This window comes from Chrysemys picta, chromosome 8 (genome assembly GCF_011386835.1).
Source record: "Chrysemys picta bellii isolate R12L10 chromosome 8, ASM1138683v2, whole genome shotgun sequence".
NCBI lineage: Eukaryota > Metazoa > Chordata > Testudines > Emydidae > Chrysemys > Chrysemys picta.
The window spans coordinates 48,348,306-48,372,769 of NC_088798.1; positions in this window are offsets into that span (position 1 = coordinate 48,348,306).

A 24,464-nucleotide genomic window follows, 5' to 3' on the forward strand; every position below is an offset into this window, starting at 1 on the left:
TGTATAGCAGGCATGCAGACTCAGACAACAACGTGATGGTCCACGCATCTATTTCCTGTTCCCCCAGTACTCAGTCTAGTCACAAAAAGCCAAACAACCTACTGACACAAAAACTCATAGCTAGACTGAGCAGTATTTAGCATGCGGTGGGGGGAGGAATGGGTATCTCAAGATACCAGTAGACTTTAAATTAAAAAAAAAGAAGAAGAAGAAACTAGATGAGAATGGGGCGTGGGGGGAAGATGGGCAGAAAAAGGAAGAGGCAGTAGCATCTGTCAGGGCATATATAGCGTTAAAGGGATGTGAGGCTACAAATCTACAAATTCATTACCCGGGGGGAAGCAGGGAATTTAGATATATTGAAAATAACAAACAAGAAAAGCCTTTTTAATTAGAAAAAACAACCCCCAGTGGAAGATGCAACTCAGAACTTCCAGCCCTAGGGGAGGAAGGACTAAGGAAGGGCTAAGTTGTTTTTGTGTTCACACAATTTTGGGATGCTCCAAGGGTTAAAATGGCCCTAGCATGATTTAGGATCACTCATGGAGCTGCTCTAAGTTGTGGCAGCCTATTCCAGGGTGACTGTGCTGTCCATAAGGTCTGTGCCTCCTCTAACATACTCCCTCCAGCTCTCAGTCCCAACCCCAACCCCATTGTGACCTCTATGCAAGGGCTTGCCAGGGGCCTGTGAAGGGCAGTCTACAACTACCTTATGCAATGCCTGTGCTGGGAAAATTCTCCTAACCACCACTGGGACTCTTATGGTCTCTGTCTGCAAATGCAAAACATACAGGGCAGTAGCAGAGCTTGAAATCTTACCCTCAAACTTTTGCCAACTCACTCACCAATGAAAGTTCCATCTGAAAATTGGCAGTTGATCCCCATTTGGCAGTGGGGTTTAAAGCAAGCTGAGAGCAAGATGTCTGTCAGTTTCTGGGGCTCAGAAATCAGAAGACAAATGAGCCCCGAATTGATTGTTTTTTTTTTAAATATTATTTTTAATCCAATCTCAAGTGACATGGATCTGTGCTGTGGATCTAAAAGGTCCAAATCTATTCATGACGCATGAGGGTGTCAATATGATGTCAAACTACCACTTAATTTTTTTCATTTTGCTTTTTTTAAAACCTAGGAAATTACACACAATCACCCCTTCCCCCCATGTTAAAAGACCATTATTAAGGCTGCCCTCAACAGCTAGGAAATGCCAGAATGAACATTGCCCATGAAATCTGAATTTGACCCCCTTGTGGGTATGCATTATGATATGGTCTGTAATTACATGATTACATATTTTTTTCCACAGGACCCCTGTCTCATTCAATGCACAGAATGGATGGTGCTCACTGAATGATCAACTATTTAGTATTTTTGTTTATCCTTGTTGTTCAAGATGTGGGCCCATGTCTTACTGATTGCACACTGTTTAAACCCTGCTCTGAAGACAAACTTATTAACTGGCTTATGAGCTTTTCTATGGTGCTTATCACTAAAATATCTCAGTGCTTCACAGCTATCAATTAAATTTATCCTTACAACACTCCATTTTACTGACTGGGAATTGAAATAGAGAGATTAAGGTCAAAAGTATCCACTAATTTTGAGTGCACAATTTGAGATGCCTAGAACCTAATTTTTCAGAGTAATTATCATTAGATAGCACTTTATACATTCAAAATACAGCTCCCCTTGACTGTCATTGCATGTGAGAATGCTCAGCACTTCTGCAAATCAGCTCCCAGGATCACACATTCTGAGCCCTAAAAATAAGGAACACACAATTAGCAACCACTTGTAAAAAAATATGGTGTACGTGACCTGCCCAGCATCACACAATAACTCTGTGGCAGAGGCAGGGATAGAAATCAGTTCTCCAGGACAGCATTCAACTTTCTTAACCATGAGACCTTTCTTTCTTTTCCTGCAGTCCCTGTCTCATTCACTACTCACCTTTCAGTTTCTGCAACAGAAGAAGCAAAGTTCCTAGGCCTTGTCTACACTGCTGGGGTAAGTTGACCTAAGTTACTTTACTCCAGCTACGTGAATAATGTAGCTGGGGTCAACATAGCCTATGTCGACTTACCCTGGTGTCTTCACTGCGCTGTGTTGACGGGAGACGCTCTCCAGTCAACTTACCTTAATTTTCTCGAGGAGATGGAGTACCAGAGTTGAATGGAGAACGCTCTGCCATTGATTTAGTGGGTCTTCACTAGACCCGCTAAATCGACACCCACTGCATCGATTGCAGCAGTGATGATCTCCCAGTTTTCAGAGGGGTAGCCATGTTAGTCTGTATCAGCAAAAACAACGAGGTGTCCTTGTGGTACCTTAGAGACTAACAAATTTATTTGGCCATATGCTTTTGTGGGCTATAACCCACTTCATCAGATGCATGGAGTGAAAAATACAGTAGCGAAGACAAGCCCCCACAGACAACAGTCTCCTTCACTAGATAATTCTAATTCATCCCCAGAGCAGGTCTAGCCTGTGCACTGAATAAACCAGGCATCCTATGGAAAAAAAAGAATGTGATCACATAATTAAAAACTATATCATAAAGCATATGTGCAAAGGGGATGAATTAACACTGCACGGGAATCTTAATTCTGGCATTATGCAACTTTTGAGTATTTGACTTTGCAACTTGAATGTTCTTTTAAGATTATTTTTGTGTGTGTAATACACTAAATAAAGCTGCTGCCCCAGCAGCTATCTATCTAGTTATTGTCCTTATATCCAGGAGAAAGTGAATAAAGGAAGGAAGAGGGAGCTTTGACTTACCTTCTTGTTGAATGCTTCCCGTTTCAGAGCCGATAAATTAACTGGCTTCTCCGATAGGCTCAGAAGAAATCCAAATTTCAGTTGGGTCTTAACAGGTTGTAATTTTCTGGGGATGGCCTAGCAACCTTTTTTCACACTCAAATTCCCGCTCTTTCTCAGACCTCTTTTCAGCAAAGCACTTAACCTGTTTGCCCGTTTAAAGCTAAGCACAAGCTGAAGTGCTTTGCTGAACTGGGCCTCTCTCTCGAGGACATGACACATAGCATAGTATACTACAGGTTCATGGATCAAAATGATAAATAAGAGCATACCATATTAAGACTAAGCATCCATATGTATATGATAATGAGTTACTTTAACTAGGCCAATATATTTTATCTTATGGATACATAAGTTATAACTTATTCACTTGACTGGGAATATCAAGCCACGGTATATTGATACTATGAATAATGAGTATTTAAAAATAGCATTTTGGAGGCTACTGTCAACATTGCCTTATAAAGTATGCAGCAGATAATTCAGGAGGTGAATGTCAGTGGTACATTGGATAACAGCACCTGCTTAGTGTAAAATTAAGTATGCCATAATAGTGAACTGTGACTCTCCTACTGGAACCATAATGATGATTATCTTTAAAGGGCAGCTTTTAAAACTGAAGAAATAAAAGCAAATAAAAGCAAATAAAAGTCCCATCATGGTCCCCCACAAGCTTAGAGTTCTACAGAAAAGGGCTTATGCTCCTTCTCCAATGCCACCTCACTGCCAATGTGCTATCTTTCATCTCCATCTTTTTCCTGGGACTGAGGCTTGGGAGACTCCATGAAGGGATTGATGTGGAGGAAAATACAGATGGCTAGACTGGTGGGAAGAACTGACACTAAGCTGGGGAGCACTTGAGGTGGTCCAAGAGCATTCATATGTGATTTTTATTCTATATTTCTCAATATTAATATTCTGCCTTCTTGTTGCATTTATCCAAATACTTGCTATTTTTGCATGTCCATTTCTAATCCCATACATAAATACAAGAAAATATTGTTGCTTTCATAGTAATGGTGCTTCAGTTTCTAGGCTCAGGTGGAAACCAGATGTAAGAGTGTGCAAGAAACCTTTGCCTAATTTCATGATCAACCTTGAACCAAATATTTTGAGGGTCTGAAATGTTCAGCTAAGGTTTTGAGCTGGTTATATTAATTTATCCAAACTGACTCATCCATTCATAATTACTACTGCAAGTGAGCACCTTTTTACCTTTTACTGACCCATATAGTTAGAGGCAAAATAGAACCATATATGAGCTGAAGTTCGAATAAGGCAAACTTTTTAAAAAATAAAGCATTACATTGAAGAAGACCAGAGCTCCCATAAAGAGATAATAAACAACATGCACTTAAATTGCCATTTTCAAACAATATGTTTCTCTTTGTGTTTTCATTTTGCAAGTGCTTTTATGGGTCATATATTTGCTATTCAAATTCTTAGGGATTGTAGATATTACAGCTCACTTTGGTATAGCTTAAGTCACTCAGGGGTGTGGAAAAGCCACCCCCCACCCCCGAGCAACATAAGTTACATCAACCTAAGGGTTGGTGTGCACAGTGCTATGTTGGGGAGGGAGAAGCTCTCCTGCCAACATAGCTACTACTGCTCGGGGAGGTGGAGTGATTATGGAGAATTCTCTCCCATCATTATAGAATGTCTGCACTAGCAGTGCTACAGCGATGCAGCTGCACCGGTACAGCTATGCCGCCAGGGCTGGCTCCAGGCACCAGCCGACCAAGAACGTGCTTGGAGCGGCACCTGGAGGGGGGCGGCACTCCGGCCGGCTGGGAGACCGGGGCCGCAGCGGGCTCACCGCCCTCCCCCGGCGCTCCAGGCGGCCGAGGAGAGCGGGGCCACGGCCGGGCTTGCCGCCTTCCCCCCTGCAATCCGACCAGCCGGGGAGAGTGGGGCCGCCCTCCTCCTGGCGCTCTGGACGGTTGGGGAGAGCGGGGCCGCGGCTGGGCTTGCCGCCCTCCCCCCTGCGATCCGACCAGCCGGGGAGAGGGGCGGCGGGAGGCTTTTTTGCCTGGGGCGGCAAAAAAGCCAGAGCCGGCCCTGTATGCCGCTGTAGCGATTCTAGTATAGACTAGTCCTTAGTAACTTAAGAACATAACCATGGCCATAGTGGGTCAGGTCAATGGTCCATCTAGACCAGTATCCTGTCTTCCAACAGTGGCCAGAGTCGGATGCTTCAGCGGGAACAAACAGAGCAGAACAATTTATCGAGTGATTTATCCCCTGTTGTCTAGTTCCAGCTTTTGGCAGTCAGAGATTTAGGGACACTGAAAGCATGGGGTTTCATCCCTGATATGACCTATCATCCATGCACTTATCTAATTCTTTTTTTAACCCAATTACACTTACATTGGATGTAAACTTTTCATAAAAATTGGAGAAGGGCTGAACCAAAACACAAGATCCAAACAGTCTTTGCAACTTGTTCAAGGATGATGGCCTACCTGTGTGGGGTAGCATAAAAGAAAGGATGAGGATGGCTGTGTGAGAAGTGGACAAATGGGTGATTGAGGCTAGCATTGTTGATGGAACGGAGAGGTCAGACAACTCTGAGGAGAAACAAGATCAGATAAGTAGTGAGGGAGTAATATTAAAAAACTGACCTAAAACAGCAAACACTAGGAAATTCAAAGAAAAAAGCTGCCACAATCCTACCTTCTTGGCCTACCCCACTTCATCCTGTTATTTCAGTATATTTTCTCTTTCTACATCTCCACTTTAATGATGGCAACTTCTCCCTGCCCATCTCCCTGCTCCTTCCACACTTTCCCTCTAAAGAATCTCACTATAGTTAGTGTGGAGCCCTCTTCTACAATAATGTTCCTCTCTCTCTCTCTCTCTCTCTCTCTCTCTCTCTCTCTCTCTCTCTTTCTTATTGACTTACATCTCCTTTCAAATCTCAGCTGGAAACAGTCGGCCTATATCTTCTATTTTTTCCACTTCTGCTTTTAATATTTAATTATTCTCTGAAAACATTTTGGATACCATATGTAGGAAAGACATAGAACTTGCTTTTGTACCACCTTATTAGAGCTATGTGTGATTTTACACTTCTATAGAGCTGTACATACAAGTTTCTTTTTTTCTTCCCCAGCTCTTTGTTTTTACTGGGCACCACCATAAGAAATTTGTTTTGAACTATTTCTCCTAGAGACAAGTATACTTCACCCATTCTTACAGTTCTTACTCAAGCAAAAGTTCCTTGGACTTCAATGGGAGTTTTTCCTGAGAACAGACTGCAGGACTGAGCTGATTATCTGAGGCTATGTCGACACTACCGTGGTAAGTCTATCTAAGTTACGCTACTCCAGCTACATGAATAACGTAGCTGGAGTCGACATAGCTTACATTGACTTACTGCGGTGTCTACACTGTGCTGTGTCGATGGGAGATGCTCTCCTGTTGACATACCTTACTTCCCTCGTTCCCAGTGGAGTACTGGAGTCAACCGGAGAGCACTCTGCTGTCGATTTAGCAGGTCTTCATGAGACCGTCTAAATTGCCTTCCGGTGTATCGATCACAGCAGCGTCGATCCCGCCATACTGTAGACACAGCCTGAGATTCATTCAGACATTACCTGCCACAAATAGGAATCCAAGGTTTTATCCAAATGTGGTTTTGCTGGATATCTGATTTTCAGTGATACAAATGTACCCTCTAGTGGTGAGAGTACAGAAAGGTATCTGTTCAAATTCAGACATGAAAGCTGCCACAAACCTCCCTGTTGCTGTCACCTCAGCGAACATATAGGCACTGAATTGTATGAATAGCTGCTTCAAACTGGACATAATGAATAATTCCAGTTCATCCTTCCCTGCCCCCTCCTTCCTCCCCGCTTCCACTTATAAGTTAGGGCATACATACACTTTGAAAGGTTAGTGAGCTTCCAGTTATATTTGCAGCTGGACAAATGATTTGTTCAACTAAGCTGAACCTAGCCTGCACAAGCAAGTGACTTGTATATAGGGACCAGGTTGGGATTTGATCATGAAACTATTTGTCCAAATGAAGTTTCATCCCTTTAGGATGGAGGGAGGGAAGGCAGCTATTTTGGTGGATGAAGTTAGCACCTGGGGAGAGAAGATCACAGTGTCATGTCAGAGGGACTGAGACACTATCATTTTTTTCAACGTGGGGCTGAAAGCATGCATCTATGACCTGAGTTGAGGAGTAAGTTTGACCTCTGCTGGTGGGTATGAAGAAGACAGTGATAGATTGCCTACAACTGATAGAATTTCTTTTGTGTTGAACAGCCCATGAAGTTTATCTGCCGCTCACTGTTCCCTAGAGGTTATTAAAGATTAGAGGGCTTCTCAAACTATATCCCCTCAAAATATATATTCTAAGTTAAAATAAAATGGGCTGCTTCTGTGTCTGGTTCTAAGGACAGAATTCAAGCCACAGGGCTCTTTCCTCTCAGGTCATTTCCCTTGGGAATGTGTTCCCTCTCCAGAGTTTTGTGACCTTTAGCGTATAATACAAAGCACATACTTTTGGTTTAGCTTTAGAAAATATTTTTGTTTACCCTATTCTCACATGTATTAACACACAGGATTCATTAACAGCATTAGGGTCATTTTATGCACCATATTATGGATTGTCTATTCATATGAGGAACCCGACATAATTTATTATGGAACACAGATTAATTATGGAACATATAGTTATGTGATGTAAAGTTTGAGAATATTTCATTCATATACAAATGAGACACAAGCCAGTACATTAGTGTGTTAACTATGATGAAATCATTATTGAGTGGTAAGAACAAAAGACTTTCTAATGTGGTGTTGCTAAAATCATCACCAGGGAAGGAAGACCCTGGTGATGACAGCATTATCTTGACATCACCATGTGGAGTGGATATGTCATGGGGAGGGGCTGAACAAATGTGCACGTGTGTCGGGGCAGTATCCTGAAATACAGTTCCTGTGACCAAGGGCCTCCCTGCAGCCTTTGAACCCTTGGTCTCTCCAACTCTTCTTTAGAAATAGGTCACAATAGGTCACATTCTGCTGGAAGAATCTATACCTCATCTCCTACATTGGGGTTCTCAAACTGGGGGTTGGCACCCCTCAGGGGGTTGTTAGGTCATTACATGGGGGGGTCGCGAGCTGTCAATCTCCACCCGAAACCCCGCTTGCCTCCAGCATTTATAATGGTGTTAAATATATTAAACAGCGTGTTTAACTTATTAGGGGGATCGTACTCAGAGGCTTGCAATGTGAAAGGGGTTGCCAGAAAAAAAGTTTGAGACCCACTGCCCTACATGGAAGCTTATTTGTCGTGGAGGAAGAGAACTAAACTCACTAAGCTAGATGAATTAGAGGCTTTTGGGCTTAGCTTCTTAGTACTGACCTTGTGACCAGGCGAGGAAATCACTTGGAGAACTGATAAGTAAAAGTAGAATTAAGAGAAACATGCAGTAGATCCTTCTGCCTTCCCAGGCGTAAAGAAATGGCTTGGTGATGTGGGGGCTACATCTGCAGGCATCCTCCATAGCAAGAAATCATAGGATCATGGTAGTTATGGGTTGGAGACAAAGGAGAAAGGTGAGAACTAACCAGGGGATTGTAGAAAAATAGTATTAACAGGAGAGACTAGCTGATACTTACACTGGCCCTAGTATTCCACTTGATTGCCAGTGCCCCACTTTTGTTAGTCGGGCCATGGACCTGGTGGAAGAGCCTCCCTGAACAAGATTCTGCATGTTGGAAAGAGGCCTACAAAGTGTCTCCATGCCCCTCCATGTCTCCAAGTTTGCTTATTCTGATTTATGACTCCTTTTATCACATTTACCATTTTAGCCAGTAGTTTTCCCTGCTGTTTGATAATGGAGACACCTCTCAGGTCTCCATCTATAATTAAGGTTGAGTTTTGTAAAACAGGGATTCATCCTCTTTGATATGATGTAAGGCTATGGTGTATTATGGCCCAAATTAGAGCATTTACTCTTTGAGGGGAGCTATTGGGAGAAAAATGCATCATGCATATTGCACTGATGTTTTAGGCAGCATGGGAAAACAGCGTGGATATGATAAACAATATGTTGCATGTTACCGCTAAAGCAGCTTGAAATGAATTTGCCTTGTTCTTTTCAGCATCTGTGGTAAAGCCAATGCATTGCACAAGAGATTTCAATCAGTTGTGCCACAGATACCATGGCAAAGTAGCTTTTCTCAGCTGCTCAGGGTTGTGCCATACTTATGTCTCTGTAGGGGCTACATTTCAGTCTATGATTACCCAACTATTTTTCTAACTTCAGGGACTTCCTCCTCTGGAAGCATCTCCTTTCTTTCCTTTTCTTCTCTTTTACTCCATCTCCAAATCAAACTTCTCCTTTCGTAATCCCACTCCCCAATGCTCCCTGCCCCCTCTGTTATTTTCGTCACCACTATTGCCATCACTAGTGGAGTGCCACCCAGTGTTAGGGAATGACAGTAGATTTCCTGAAATTGTTTTTTATAGACACAACCTCTGTTGCCCCCGGCTCTTTCCCGGTGCTTGCATACATAGCCTCCTGTCTCTCTAATAATACCACCTGCATCTCCTATGGCAGACCGTCCTGTCTTGAACCAACCCTTTGGTGTTCATGCTCAAGTCCTTGAATTCCTCAGCTTTATCCTAGTACTTACAAGCTGTAAATGGGCTGAACTCAAGGAATGAAGATAGGCTGCTCTCTGGACAGCATAGAGGGATCAGATCCATGCAGTCTGATAAGTCTCCTTAAATGTAGATGGTCTCTTCAGCACAATAGGATAATTCTTCACAGAGCCTGGTGCTGGGTTCTGCCAACCTGAGTAGCTTGTTAGGGTGTGATTTGGCAGCTTCTAAGGAGGTAGGGCAGAAAATTCTTTTGGCCTGTAATCTGACACCGCAAAGTCTTGGAGAAAGTCTTTAGGTTTCAGCCTGGTGTTCTTATAGCGATGCTCAAGTTTGCATCCCTCTCCCTTCATCTGGTGTACGCTGTCTGAGAACCAGATGTGTTCAGTGAGGTCAGTAAGGTAGGAGGGGCCATTTGGAGGTCAGAATGTCAGTGGCTGTAGATAGAGTATGATGATAATGGTTCACCAGGTCCTCAACTCCTTAACCTAAGTGGAGTGATGCTATCCTTTAGCATGGTTTGGAATTTCTCTGGTTACATGAGCGTGTGTGTGTATGGACCATGATCTTGTGACTTTTGAGCTTTCTGGTAGCTGGGAAATCCCTGACTACTACTTGAATGTTGTGATGAAGGGGGGCGAGGGGAGGTAAGCTCCCTATAATGGACACCTGGCCAGCCAGTTAGCTACAAAATCCCTGTTAGTAGCTGTTCTCTCCTTGCTTTGCCTGTAAAGGGTTAAAAAAAGCCCATGGGTAAAAGGAAGGGAGTGGACACCTGACCAAAAGAGCCAATGGGAAGGCTAGAACTTTTTAAAATTGGGAAAAAACTTTCCCTTGGTCTGTCTGTTGTTGTTCTCCGGAGAAGAGGGACAGAGCAGTAATGCTGTAAGAAGCTTTAAACCAGGTATGAAAAACCATACCTCGAAACTACTTATCTGAAACCCCAGATATGTAAGTAGATCAGGGAATGTCTAGGAAGACGTGATTAGGTTTATCTCTTTTATTTCTTTATTGCTTGTGGACTCCTCTGTGCTAAACCCAGGTGCTTTTGTTTTGTTTAAACTGGACCTCAAGAAAACCATTCCTGAAGCTTAATTATTATATTTACTCTTTTTTAAATCTAGCAATAGACTACATTCCAGATGTATTTACTTTCTTTTTGTTTTTTAATAAAATTTACCTTTTTTTAAGAACAGGATTGGGTTTTTTGTCTTAAAAGGTTTGTGCATATGTTGTTTAATTAGCTGGTAGCAACAGCTGATTTCCTTTGTTTTCTTTCTCAGCTCTTCCCCGGGGATGGCAGGGAGTGAAAGGGCATGAGGATACCCCACAGGGAGGAATTCCCAAGTGCGCCTTCCTGGGCTCAAAGGGATTTTTTGCATTTGGGTGGTGGCAGCATCTACCCTTCCAAGGTCAGAGAGAAGCTGTAACCTTGGGAGTTTAATACCAGCCTGGAGTGGCCAGTATTAATTTTTAGAATCCTTGCAGGCCCCCACCTTCTGCACTCGAAGTGCCAGAGTGGGGAATCAGCCTTGACAAATGTGGTGATGATCTGTCCAAGACAATGGTTTGATTGTGTTATTTTCCATATTGAAATCTAATCCAGACACCATGTCCAAGATGGGACAGGCTGTGTGGCTTGGAACATAGATGAACTGTCAAAGTCCCAAGGACGTAAGGCAGGAAATGAGTTTTTAGTAGGTTTGGTCAAATAAATTCTATCAAAACTGTGTCATCCAGCCAGATCTAATTGATGCAGGCTATATTAGGGGCTTCATAGCATATGAGATCGTGTATCGTTTGCTGTTTATTGACCACAGATCTTGCATTAATCAGCCTCAGCTTAACTCTAAATGGCCTTTCCCCTTTCCCCATTGCATTTGCTTCTGGCGTGTGGAAAGGTGATTTTGAGCTGTGAATTAGGCATATGTATCATGTATCAGGCTTCCTAGGTTGGTGATGTCCTTTTCTTGAGATGTTCCTCCTCTGATAGGTGACAAGATGGGTTCTGCAGTGTGCTCCTCTGTGATGGAATAGGTTGTACTAGTTGCCAAGTGCCAGGGCCTGGTTGACCCTGTCTGACATCATCACCGATCTCAGTGTTGGAAAGAAGCACAACTGCTGCAGTGTGAGCATGAAGTAGAGGAGAGTGTGTTGCTTGAAAGGGGGCATAATGTCACTATGCAAGGAGAGAAGGGTCTGTGTAAGATAAGTGACATCAAACACACCTTCTCCCTTTGAGAGTGTAACAGGGTGGCTTGTGTTTGGGCTGGAGACCCTGGGGCTAAGCCAACCCTGATTGTGAGGAATTAGGTGATTCCTGTATAAAAGGAGCCAGGTTTAAGTGCTGATAGGGCCCAGCTGGCGAAAGAGTGAGAGGGAAGAGACTGTAGGGAGCAAGCATGTTCCTGTGGGGGCCCTGAGTCAGAGTCAGAAAGGAAGCTGCCCAGACAGGGAGGGATGATGACTAGGGCTCCGTATCTGTCACGGACGTCGCAGAAGTCATGGATTCTGTGATTTTCCACAACCTCTGTGACTTCTGCAGGGGCCAGCGTGGCTGACCGCAAGGCCACTCAAGTAGCTGGCTCTGGGACCAGCTGCTCACATGGCCCATGGGATAGCCACACCAACCACTGCTCCTGCAGCCGTGGGCAGCGGTCCCCAGCCATCTGTCCAGAGCAGCCCCTGCTCCGGAGGCCCCAGGCAGCGGTCATTGGCCAGCCGGTCGCGGACTCTGGGCTGGGACAGAGGGTTGGGGTGCAGGAGGGGGTGCGGGCCATGGGGCTGGGCTGGGGATGAGGAGTTTGGGGTGCAGCAGGCAGGCTGCCCCAGAGTTGGGGTGGGAGGCCAGAAAGGACTCCTCCCCCCCAGCCCTCTCCCTACCAACAGCAGTGAGCTCTGGGGGAGAAGGGAAAGGGGGCCCCCTTCCCGGCCCCTCTCGGCACGACACTCACCCAACCTCCCCCAAGCTGCTGCTCAGGAGGTCCAGCCAGGATAAGCCCCCCCACTTGGAGTTGACTTGGAGTCGCCTGTGGGGGGGGGACGGGGACTACCATGCGCCTCCTCCCTCCACAGGCACAGAAGCTGCCTCAGCCTGCCCCTGGCGCTGCACCCTTGTAGCCGGCTGTGGCCGGCAAGGGACCACAGCATGGAGCTGCAGGGGGCAGTCAGGGATGCTCGGGGGAGGCGCGCGGGGGTGGCAGATGGGATTGGGGGATGTTCTGGGGGAGGTGCATGGGGACGGCAGGTAGGGCCAGGGGACGCTCCAGGGGAGGCACACAAGGGCGGCAGGGGGGCCTGGGGAGAGATCTGGCCCCAAACATTGGTGGAGCCGGGCCCCCGGGTCCTGAATTTGCTGGAGCCCAGGCACCACGACCCCATAGAACTCGCCACCCCTCCACATTCAATTCAGGCTGCCTCCTCTGTGTCCTCCATGCTGCAGGCACCAGTGGTAGAAATGCTGAGAGCACAGGAGAGACAGTCTCTTCCCTCTTGGTTTTTGTGCTCAGCCCCACAGTTGCCCTTGGCAGCCAGGAGGAGAAATTGCAGGGAAAGTACTACTAAGCCCCAGTATCCCTCGGTTGGACCATGCTCAGTGCAGATGGAATCTTTGGTGAATTTAGCAGCCATACTCCAGCAAGTCTCTACTGAGTTGATGCAAATGGAGAGTTTTCAGAGGCCCATAGCTATGCTAAATTTGGGTAGATTTTCATGGGAATGGCAAAAGAGACATCTTTGACACCAATGTGACTGTCCTGTCAAACTTCAAGTCAAAACACGGAGGGACTAGAACGTCTCAATAAAATGGTTGTAAAGTTTCTTAGCATGGGCAGAACAGCGTATTTTCCCCTGATTTTGTTCTTGAAAATAGCTGAACTGTTTTAGCTGAAACTTAAAAAAAAAAAAAAAAAAAAAAAAAGTCAGTCTGAGACCGACACCCAGCATGGAAAATGTCAGTCTGAAAGCTTACAGTTTGGTGAAGTTATAAGGAACAGATATCAGGGACTCGTAATGGGAAGTGTTAGGTGAACATAACTGTAGGTTATCGTTTTTTACAAATGGAAGGGACTCTTTGGATTAGGGTATGACTGATGGGTTAACCATGACCATTTGTCCATTTTAGTACCCAAAGTGCTCTCCTCTGTTAGACCTGGAACTGAATCTTAGCCTCAGTTTGCTGCATCTGTGTCACAGTAGACAATTGCGCTCAGCCACTCTACTCTATGAGGGTAAATTTAGGCCACTGACTTTCAGATTTGGTGGGAGCTCCCTTTCTTACACACCTTCACCTCTTTCCTGCTCCTCTCTCCTTTCCACCATCCCCACTGGCACTTTGGAAACAGGCCTGGGCTGCAGATGTAAGAGTTGCAGCCTCTGCTGGCCCATTCCCAGGCATGCATGCATGAATCCCTAAAGCAGCAAGGGATTCTGCACCTCGTGGTGCAGACCAGGAATGGTTGCTGAGGAGAGGATAATTCTTGGTTGTCATGAGATTGATTGATTGGCTGAATCACATGAGAGAGATGAGGGGTGTCCTGCAGTCCCAGGCTCGCAATGGACATGGACCAAATGGTAGGGTCTGCTGAGTCATAGGATTCTGGCCAGAGGAGATCCATCCTGCTCCTGTGTGGCTGCCAGGATGTCAAATCCTTCATCCTCATTTCTGGTCACTCCTAGTCCACCAACAGCACACAACTCCTATTTCTGAAAGTTAGGTCACTTGTGTTCTCACAGTAAAGTCCCCCAGCTGTTTCTTAGGCTGTCTGCGGGGTTTTCACTTTGTCACAAGACCAGGTTCTGGCTCCATTGCCTAGCCAATCTCCTCCACCATCTACCACCCAGAGGCACCTGGCAACAAGCTCCCAATCCCAGACATGAGTAAATGCTCCGATTCATCTCTGACCACTTCTGGCTCCCTACCTGTGTGTGTTTAAAAAAAGATTCAAAGGTTCAAGAGCCTCCTGAGAGGTTTCCTCCACCTGCATGGTTGAAATTGCCTCCATTTGCTTTCTATAGGTTGAATCAGACTCAGAATCTAGAACAGTGGTAATCTTATTCTTAAAGCAGATAAGGCAGTGATAGTCCTTAGAAGAGGAGTCAGGGCCCTGAGTCCCCATAATGTTCCCCCATAACATATAAAAAGCAAAGAGATATTTCCCCTTTGTGCTTCAATCTTTGTAGAAGGTGGTGAATGTTCAGTAAAGTAAATGATCTTCTCCCAGGATCTCTGTTATACTGTATAAATTCCAAACAAACCATGGAATAAATGTAGCTCTTTCCCTAAGACTCCACGATCACCTTTTAGGTCAGAGAGGGCCACTTTGCTATTGTAAGTGGGAGGATCCAGTGGAGAATAGATTAGAGCAGAGGTGGGCAAACTCCGGCCCGTGAGCCATTTTAAGCCGGCCCATGAGCCTCACCATGTGGCTCGGGCCCGCTCCGGCGCTCCGGCCGGGGCACTGGGTCAGGGCTGCACCATGTGGCATGGCCCCGCTCCGGCACTCCAGGCAGGGCACTGGGTTGGGGGCCGCAGCACGCGGCTTGGCCCCGCTCCAGCTGGGGTGCAGGATCAGGGCCGCACCACGCGGCTCGGCCGCATTCTGGCGCTCCAGCCGGGGTGTAGGGTCGGGGGCCGCACCACGGGGCTCCCGGAAGCTGCGGCATGGCCCCGCTCCAGCTTCTACGCTCTCTAATGGGAGCTGCAGGGGCGGTGCCTGCAGATGGGGCAGTGTGCAGAGCCGCCTGGCCGCTCCTCCACATAGCAGGTGGACAAGGGACATGCCACTGCTTCTGGGAGCCACTGAGGCAAGTGCTGCTCAGAGCCTGCACTCCTAAGCATCTCCTCATGCCCCAAACCCCTGCCCCAGCCCTGATCCCCCTCCTGCTCTCTAAACCCCTCGATCCCAGCCCAGAGCACTCTCCTTTACCCCAAACCTCTCATCCCCAGCCCCACCCCAGGGCCTGCACTCCGAGCTGAAACTTGCACCCCTTCCCACACCCCTGCTCCAGCCCTGATCCCCTTCCTGCCCTCCAAACGGCTCAGTCATAGCCCAGAGCACCCTCCTACACCCCAAACTCCTCAGCCCCACTCCAGAGCCCGTACCCCCTCCCGCACCCCAACCCCAATTTTGTGAGCATTCATGGCCCGCCATACAATTTCTGTTCCCCGATGTGGCCCTCAGGCCAAAAAGTTTGCCCACCCCTGGATTAGAGCCTTTTGTTTGAAGGGACTGTGGTACAACTACTTCCTTTCTGTGTGCTGCTATGTCCTGTGCATCCACTTTTAAAGTCTCTTTGTCCTGGTTTAAAGGGTAAATCTAAGGAGAAGTTTACAAAAGAGAGCTCTGTAGGGAAACAGGAAAAGCTGCCTGCTTCTAGACTTTCATGTCATGGTCTTTGGTCCTGCACATGTCCTTCAAGATTTGATCTAACAATTAAGCTCTTGTAAGAATCTCTAATCTTCAATGTTTTCTATGCAGACAGGCCTCTGCTAAATCAAGATCAATCAGCTTTGTCTGCCACAGCTTGCACACTTTGTCTGAAACAAAATCTCCATTTTCTTTAGTTCCAGTATTGCAAGTTTGCCTTTTGCAACAGCCATCATTCCAATCATAGTCATTGCCTGTGTCTCTCCCCCCACTGGTTACTTCACTTTTATTCTGGTGTAACTCCACTGATTTTAGATGCAAAATCTTCAGATGGTTATGCTTTCTTTTGTGAACATGAAACACTTAATCTGGCTTCTGTAATAGAAATGGATATATTTTCACATATATTACACCCCTCCAAAAGATGTCACTACCAGTTCAGAACATCTTGTTTTTTAAGGCGGAGATTGGCATGAGTGATCAAAGTTTTCACAAATATAAAATTTTCTTAAATATAATGTTTGGAACATTCACTGGATTTGAGGAACCTCCGTATCAATGAGCGTGTTAACATCCTGAAGGCAGGCAGCTCAAACTCAAAAAATTTAAATTTATTTATATATATTAATTTAAATTATGGGGCCAATTCATAGATCTCAGTCTCTCTGCTTAAAAGTTTGATGGTGGAATGGTGATCTAGTATCCCCAGGGGACAATACATTAGCACTTTTTGTATCCATTGATCTCAAAAGGCGAGATTTTTACATACATTTGGCACCTAAAGATGCAGATAGTCACCTAGTAGGATTTTCAAAAATTTCTAATCTGGCCCTAAATTCTTTACAAAGATGAGTAGATGACTTTTCTGCACTATTTCAGATATTTAAGATGAGGCACAGATTGATTAGTTGATTTAACCAAATTCACAGCAAATTAGTAACAGAGCTGGGACTAAAATCCAAGACTGCTGACTCCCAGTCCTATGCCTTATCCACTAGAAAGGAAATTCTCTAAAAAAAAGGGAAACAGTTATGATCAACCTTAGCTGATGCTAGGGGTAGAAAAATTTATAGGACAATTTATTCAGCAACTTAATTAGTGTCCCTAATGACTTATTAATGGTTTTAAATGGGACTTAGGCTCCTAAATCACTTTGATACTTTTGAAAATGTTGCCCTAGATCTATAATACATTGCCTACTTTTTAATTCATTCACAGAGTCTATTGTTTCTTGTTCCCAATGAAGTGGTAGAGAATCATATTTGCTAGAAATATGAACTTAGAAGTTTCGAAAGTTGTTACTTTATGTTTGTTCTCCCTAGAATTCATCTGAGGTTTGGGGGGAGGGGGGAAGGATTTTTAGAGTCTGTACTGGAGGAAAATAGGACAGTTCATGCACCTTCTGGGATCCAGTCCTGTAAACACTTATACACACGCTTAACCTGAAATGTGAGTAGCCCCATTGACTTCAATATCTGAGTCCATTTCTTGAATTAATTCTATATTATCTTAGTGAAAATGGGATACAATCTTTTTGTGCTTAACTGAATTCTCAGTGCTCTCTCACTCCATTATATTGTTTTCAATTATCTGGAGGTCATAATTAAATAATATGATGAAGGAAAATTGTTGAATAGGGATATCGCCCATTTCACAATTGAATGGTTATGACACAGAACAATCAGCATTGCATCCCTATGCACATTTAATCCTATTAACATTTCCAAAACATACTGTATCTACAAAGCAAGTATTTTATTGCATATATTCTAGCTAATGATGTGGCTTTTCTCATGGATGAAATTCACTCTTGTGCAGAGGACCAGCAAAAGGCAAAAGGCCTATGTATCACTTACACCCTATTTTGTGAGTTTAAGTGTTGCATAATTTGTGCTAGCCCCTTGGTCATCCAGTAGGTTAAAACATCTTTCTTTGAATTCCACCCTTGGGAGGATTAAAATTCCATATTTGTACAGTGCAAACACCTTATATTAACCTCACTGACCCAGAACATATTGTCTCTTTAAGAATTCCACTGATTAGTAGCCCGTAATAGACTTTCTGTGTTCCAGTATTTGAATATAGAGTCCTCAGTGAAGCCCAGTAATAGCATTCCAAAATTATGCATTATTGCATATGTACACGTCTCAAGCTTGTATAAATGTAGATGCTTATTTGAACAGAACCGCTCGACCTTGGAAGTTCAGTCCTTACTAATAATATATCTGCTATAAATTTGTACAAGTCCATTTGCTCTAATGGTTGTATATGTAGCATTGCACTTTATCTGCAAGCAGTCCTGTTGATTTTAATACTACTTGGACCTGAGGTACTATTCAGCATAAATGAATGTGGCAAAATTGGAAATATAGTGAGCATCCCATGTAAAAGAAAAAGCATGTATTTTTATGTAAAGTGTTTCTGTGTATATGCCCTGGAAGATTAACTGTATGAGAATCCTAAGAGTCCCAGAATCAGTAGCTCAACTAAATAAAGCTAACACAATTCACAACAAACCCCCAATATGTTCAGTGCATGTCCCTAGATAACATTATAGTAGCTGTAAAACAATCCCTGTGCAACCTTTTAGAATGTGTTTGCTAAAAATTTGAAATGGAAAAAGAGAAAAAATTATCAAGCAGCTCCCATTAAGTGGTCTGAGGTAAACTGCAAATGTGGTCGATAAAGAAATGTGAAAATATGACAAGTTGAAACATTTGGAATGTTGTGGTGGGGATACTCTCTTAAACAGCTATTGAAAGTGAGTGCATTTGGAGGAGAAACATTCCCTCTCAGAGGGAGAGTCTATTGTTTGCCTTATTAAAAACTCTTTTTTGTTGTTCTAGAATCCCTTTTGGTATGGCACTCCTAGAGAAAGTGAGGAGAGAACTGCTTTCCCTCTTGTCTTATCTGTTTGAATGTTTATTGATCAGTCCCTCTTGCATAAAGGGAAGCTTCTTAAGTGAGTTAATATTCACATCAATTGGATGTGAATATTTTACTAATCAGATTTTTCTCTCTCTTCTATCTGGTCAGCAAGGCCTGATTCTTCTAACATTTGTGCACAAGTAACTCTCTGCTGAATAGTCCGAACTCATTTGGATTTCTTACACGCATAAATTATACACTGGTGTGATTCTTTACTTTCTAGAGAAGCTTAAGTGAGTTAGGGACCTAATTCCCATTTTGTTTAACTTGTCTCTAATAATTCAAAAAGCAGAAAAACATTTTTCCATAGAGAGAAAACCAGACCATTCATAAGCCAGCTCAAAACTCTGATCACAATAACCTTTAGTTGTTTTAATACCATTTTTAAAGTTTAATTCACACAGTCTTAGTCATCATGGTTACTGTCATCTGAAAAGCTACCACAGGGTGGTACCACAGCTTTTTGAAAGATTACAAATACCAAATAATAACAATCATGCTTTGAAAATTGAGGTAATATGAAATGGCCGTGGATATAAGGAATACTCTTACATTAAAATAATGTAAAGCCAATAACTTTTAACACCCTAGAAATATTACTTAAAATTCAGTGCTTTGTACCACTCCTATAGAATATTGTAGCGAGTGATACTGTCCATCATATTCTAAAATAGCCACTGCAATAGCCAGCATTAAGGCTCTGATTCAACTTAAGGATGTGCTGAACTTTAAGTACCATTGACTCCACTTGGTTAGTCCCATTGACTTCAGTGTGCTCAGGTGCTACAATGACCAGAGATAACATTATTCAGGTGCTTAAAACTAAGCAGGTGTTTAAAGGCTTTGCTGAATCAGGGCCTACAGAAGGAGAATTCCCTTAATGTCTATTGAATTACTGATAAATCATGAGAGGAAAATGTTTTTGTCAATTCATTGTGAATATTGTAGTGGGTATGTAGAACTCTTCCATAAGAGTGACTATGCCCCTTTAGTTGGTAAGTAACCTGTTCACTCCAGTGCTCTGCATTTCTTCTATTCTTATTGCACAGGATATTCAGGGGTCTATAGAGCATGACAACTGTGACTTTCTCCCTCCTGGGCAATAACCACAAACTTCTTGCTCATCTTTAGAGCCTCTGCACTCATGGGTTCAGGATCAGGCCAAGAGAAATTTAAAGACAAAAGAGATTTATTAGTCACTATAGTCCATTCCCCATTCTAGTGAAGGGTTATTCCCTATAGCACATTTTTTCTACTGCTTGTTCCAGAGATCCTAAATGATGGGAATTCTATAATTTCCCTTAAAGAAAGTATTCCAAAGGCTAATAGATCTCCCAGTCATAAAAGTTTTCCTGATTATCAGCCTACATTTTATTTGGATTTCATTGTTTATACTCTCCATTGCAACACACTAAAGAATTCCTCTCTGTGCCTGATGTTTTCATACTTCAGATACATGTATAATTAGTTTCCACATTTCTTTTATCATGGCAAAACTACTGTAGACATATTTAATCCTTTTAATCTCTTCTCCTATATCAGTCCCTCCATTGCCCTAATCATTTTTTGTAGCTGTTCTCTGGACTTCTGCCTGATTGTCAATGCCTTTCTGAGGATGAGATGCTCCATATTCCAATACAATATTCCAGATTATCTTTCATGAACACCTCGTAGAGATGAACTGTTACTTCTCTGTTCTGTCATGTTGTGTCTGCACTTGGGCCAGAAGTTACACTGGCCATTTCTGTGGTTGTGTTTCATTGACAACTCATGGCATATTCACTCTGCACTCTATTTTAGGGTGCCCTTGAGAAAATCCATTTGTTTTAGTTAGTGCAGTGGCCAGCCTCTTGAGGGTTGTGAAATACCCTGAGCTGGTAACACTAGGGCTAGATGCTCTGCACTGGCAACCTGCTCACTTCTGAGAGCAAGTTAAAGTGTCAGGTAGAGCCCAGTATCCTGTCTTCTGACAGTGGCTGATGCCAGGTGCCCCAGAAGGAATGAACAGAACAGGCAATCATCAAGTGATCCATGCCCTGTCGCCTATTCCCAGCTTCTGGCAAACAGAGGCTAGGGACACCATCCCCGCCCATCCTGGCTAATAGCCATTGATGGGCCTATCCTCCATGAATTTATCTAGTTCTTTTTTGAATCCTGTTATAGTATGGCCATTCACATCATCCTCTGGCAAAGAGTTCTATGGGTTGACTGTGCGTTGTGTGAAAAAAATACTTCCTTTTGTTTGCTTTAAACCTGCTGCCTATTAATTTCATTTGGTGACCCCTAGTTTTTATATTATGAAAAGGAGTACATAATACTTCCTTATTTACTTTCTCCACACCAGTCATGATTTTATAGACCTTTATCATATCCGCCCTTAGTCGTCTCTTTTCCAAGCTGAAAAGTCCCAATCTTATTAATCGCTCCTCATACGGCAGCCGTTCCATACCCCAATAATTTTTGTTGCCCTTTTCTGAACCTTTTCCAATTCCAATATATCTTTTTTGAGATGGGGCGGCCACATCTGCACACAGTATTCAAGATGTGGGCATACCATGGATTTATATAGCGGTAATATGATATTTTCTGTCTTATTATCTATCCCTTTCTTAATGATTCCCAACATTCTGTTTGCTTTTTTGACTGCCGCTGCACGTTGAGTGGATGTTTTCAGAGAACTATCCACAATGAATCCAAGAACACTTTCTTGAGTGATAACAGCTAATTTAGACCCCATCTATATATATGCGTAGTTGGGATTATGTTTTCCAATGTGCATTACTTTGCATTTATCAACATTGAATTTCATCTGCCATTTTGTTGCCCAGTCACCCAGTTTTGTGAGATCCTTTCGTAGCTCTTTGCAGTCTGCCTGGGGCTTAACTATCTTGAGTAGTTTTGTATCATCTGCAAATTTTGCCATCTCACTGTTTACCCCCTTTTCCAGATCATTTATGACTATGTTGAATAGGACTGGTCCCAGTACAGACCCCTGTGGGACACCACTATTTACCACTCTCTATTCTGAAAACTGTCCATTTATTCTACCCTTTGTTTCCTATCTTTTAAAGAGTTGCCAATCCATGCGAGGACCTTCCCTCTTATCCTATCACAGCTTACTTTGCGTAAGAGCCTTTGATGAGGGACCTTGTCAAAAGCTTTCTGAAAATCTAAATACACTATATCCACTGGATCCCCCCTTGTTCACATGCTTGCTGATCTCCTCAAAAAATTCTAGTAGATTGGTGAGGCATGATTACCCTTTACAAAAATCATGTTGACTCTTCCCCGACAAATTACGTTCATCTATGTGTCTGACAATTTTGTTCTTTACTATAGTTTCAGTGAGTTTGCCCAGTACTGAAGTCAGGCTAACTGGCCTATAATTTCCAGGATCACTTCTGGAGTCCTTTTTAAAATTGGCATCACTTTAGCTATTCTCCAGTCATTTGGTACAGAAGCTGATTTTAATGATAGGTTACAAACTACAGTTAGCAGTTCTGCAATTTCACATTTGAGTTCCTTCTAATCTATAGAAGTCCTAATTAGTCTGGGACCCAAATATCTGAGAGGTCACATTTTGCCCTACATTTGGGCAATCTGATTTTGTCTTCCATTCCTGGGATTAAACTCAGCATGATTGTTCAGAACTTGTTTAGTAGGTGCTGGATTTTTGTTGTTGAGGAACTGGCTGACTTTGTTGCTGGCATTTTAGCTGAAAGGAGGACATTTTGATTGAAATAATATGATTATTCTTTACATGTAAGGCAGCCAGGGGCTGGATGATAGACAGCATTATATAGTTCTCAGTACCAAGGTCTCTTTCAGCAATATTGATTTCTAGGTGTTTCCCTACCAATTAATATCTGTTTTATATTATATTCCTCCAAATGTAATTGCTTGCAGTTTGCCAAGCTGAATCTCATATGCTATTTCTGCACATTTCTATTCTCTCCAGGTATTATTTCTCTGTTCTCATTGGAGTTCACAGTGCCTCCCAATTTATTATCAGCAGATTTCATTTACATGTTGTTTACTCTGACTTCCATATTGTTAATGAAAATGTTTTGTAAGACAGGATCTTATGCTGATCACTATAGTGGCTGTTACGTGCTTCTTCTCATGCTTGTCTGTTTCCTTTTATCATTATGCTTTTTTATATGACCATCTGCCAGTTTTCAATCCACAGGATATCCCTATTCAAATCATTTCTAATTTTGAAAGTCAGATTGGGAGAAACACTGTTCCAAATGCTTTACTAAAATCAAATTTATCACCAACTATGGGCTAGGTTGTGCTAGCTTTACATCAAAAAGTGTAGTACTTAAGTTACACAGCACAATAGGTGCTGTTTTAGTAACTTGGTAAAATGTCGGAATTTCCTAGTCCAGTGATTTATTTATTTATTTATTTATTTACAATGTGGTGATTACAGTGATACGGTGAATGCTACTGTAGGTCCTGATCCTGCAGTGAGCTCCACATAGATGGACTCCTATGTCCTCGTGGAACCTCATTTTAAGGCTTACATTTACATAATTGTATTGTGCTTTGAAGGCTAGGAGTGTGTGGATTTATTGATTCTGGCCCAAATTTCTCTGCTAGTGCATAGGTGAGGTTCTCATTGAGACCATAGCCTATAAAGGCAGAATTTGACCCACTAGCTTATTTAGGGAGTGACAAGGAATTAAGGGCTTCTGTAACTTCTCATGAAACTAATGAAGAATATTTGTCTTGAGAGAGGCATTTGATATATCATATTGCTTAATATGTTTTCTTAAATGAACAGTTTAAATATATCAAACCAGAAGTTCTAACTCTTCCAAAATTCCATATCAGTAAAACAGCTTTCTGTGCTACCTTAACTGGTAATGTTTTATAGCTATTGTACTATAAACATTAGGAATTAAACTAAAATATACTTGTAATAAAGTTTACAGGGTTATTTTTCCTTTCAGTGCTGATTTAATTTTTTTTGTGAAGGGGTAATTTCACAATTCTTTCCAAATATTATAAGTCAACTGTTGTAAATAGGTTGAGCTGCTCACCATCTGTGTATTTCATTGGGAAAGGGAGAGTCACACCAAACAAGACCAATGTTTTAGGCAATTTCATCAAATTATAAATGGTTTAGTCATAGAAATATATTGGTACAGAAATATATAGCCCACTATAAATTGATTCTCTAGGCTTAAAAGTATACATTTAAGAATTTTGCTGCGTCTTAGGCTAGCAATAATTGTGAATTATGTGCATCATGAAGTTTAGATGGGTAATTTGACTATGTGTTCTGTTTGTTTTGCTCCAATGAATGCTATGTAACTGCGGCAGTTGTTTACCAAATTCTCCAGTAAATGAGGTGCTTTATCTCTGTGGATTTTCTTATGAATCATGAAGAAAACATTATTTGAAAATAAGTACTCCACTTCTAAAATCGGCTATCCTGTAATTTTGAGATTATTTTTTTTCTTCCAGCCATCCTGGCTTGTATTTAATTTATTCAATTTCCATAAGTTTATTGGTGACAGATCAGAGTAGGTATTGTTTAATAATGTGTTTAGCTTGCTGGGAACTGGGTGGCTGAGAGAATTGGCAGTGGGAGAGAGCACCTTCCATCTATACTGTGACAGGTCAAAGGAGGCACAAATCCATGGTGGCTGCGGAAGCCACACTGTTAGGGGGCAGACATGCAATCATTAGTCCAGTTCCTAGTCACCTAGTAG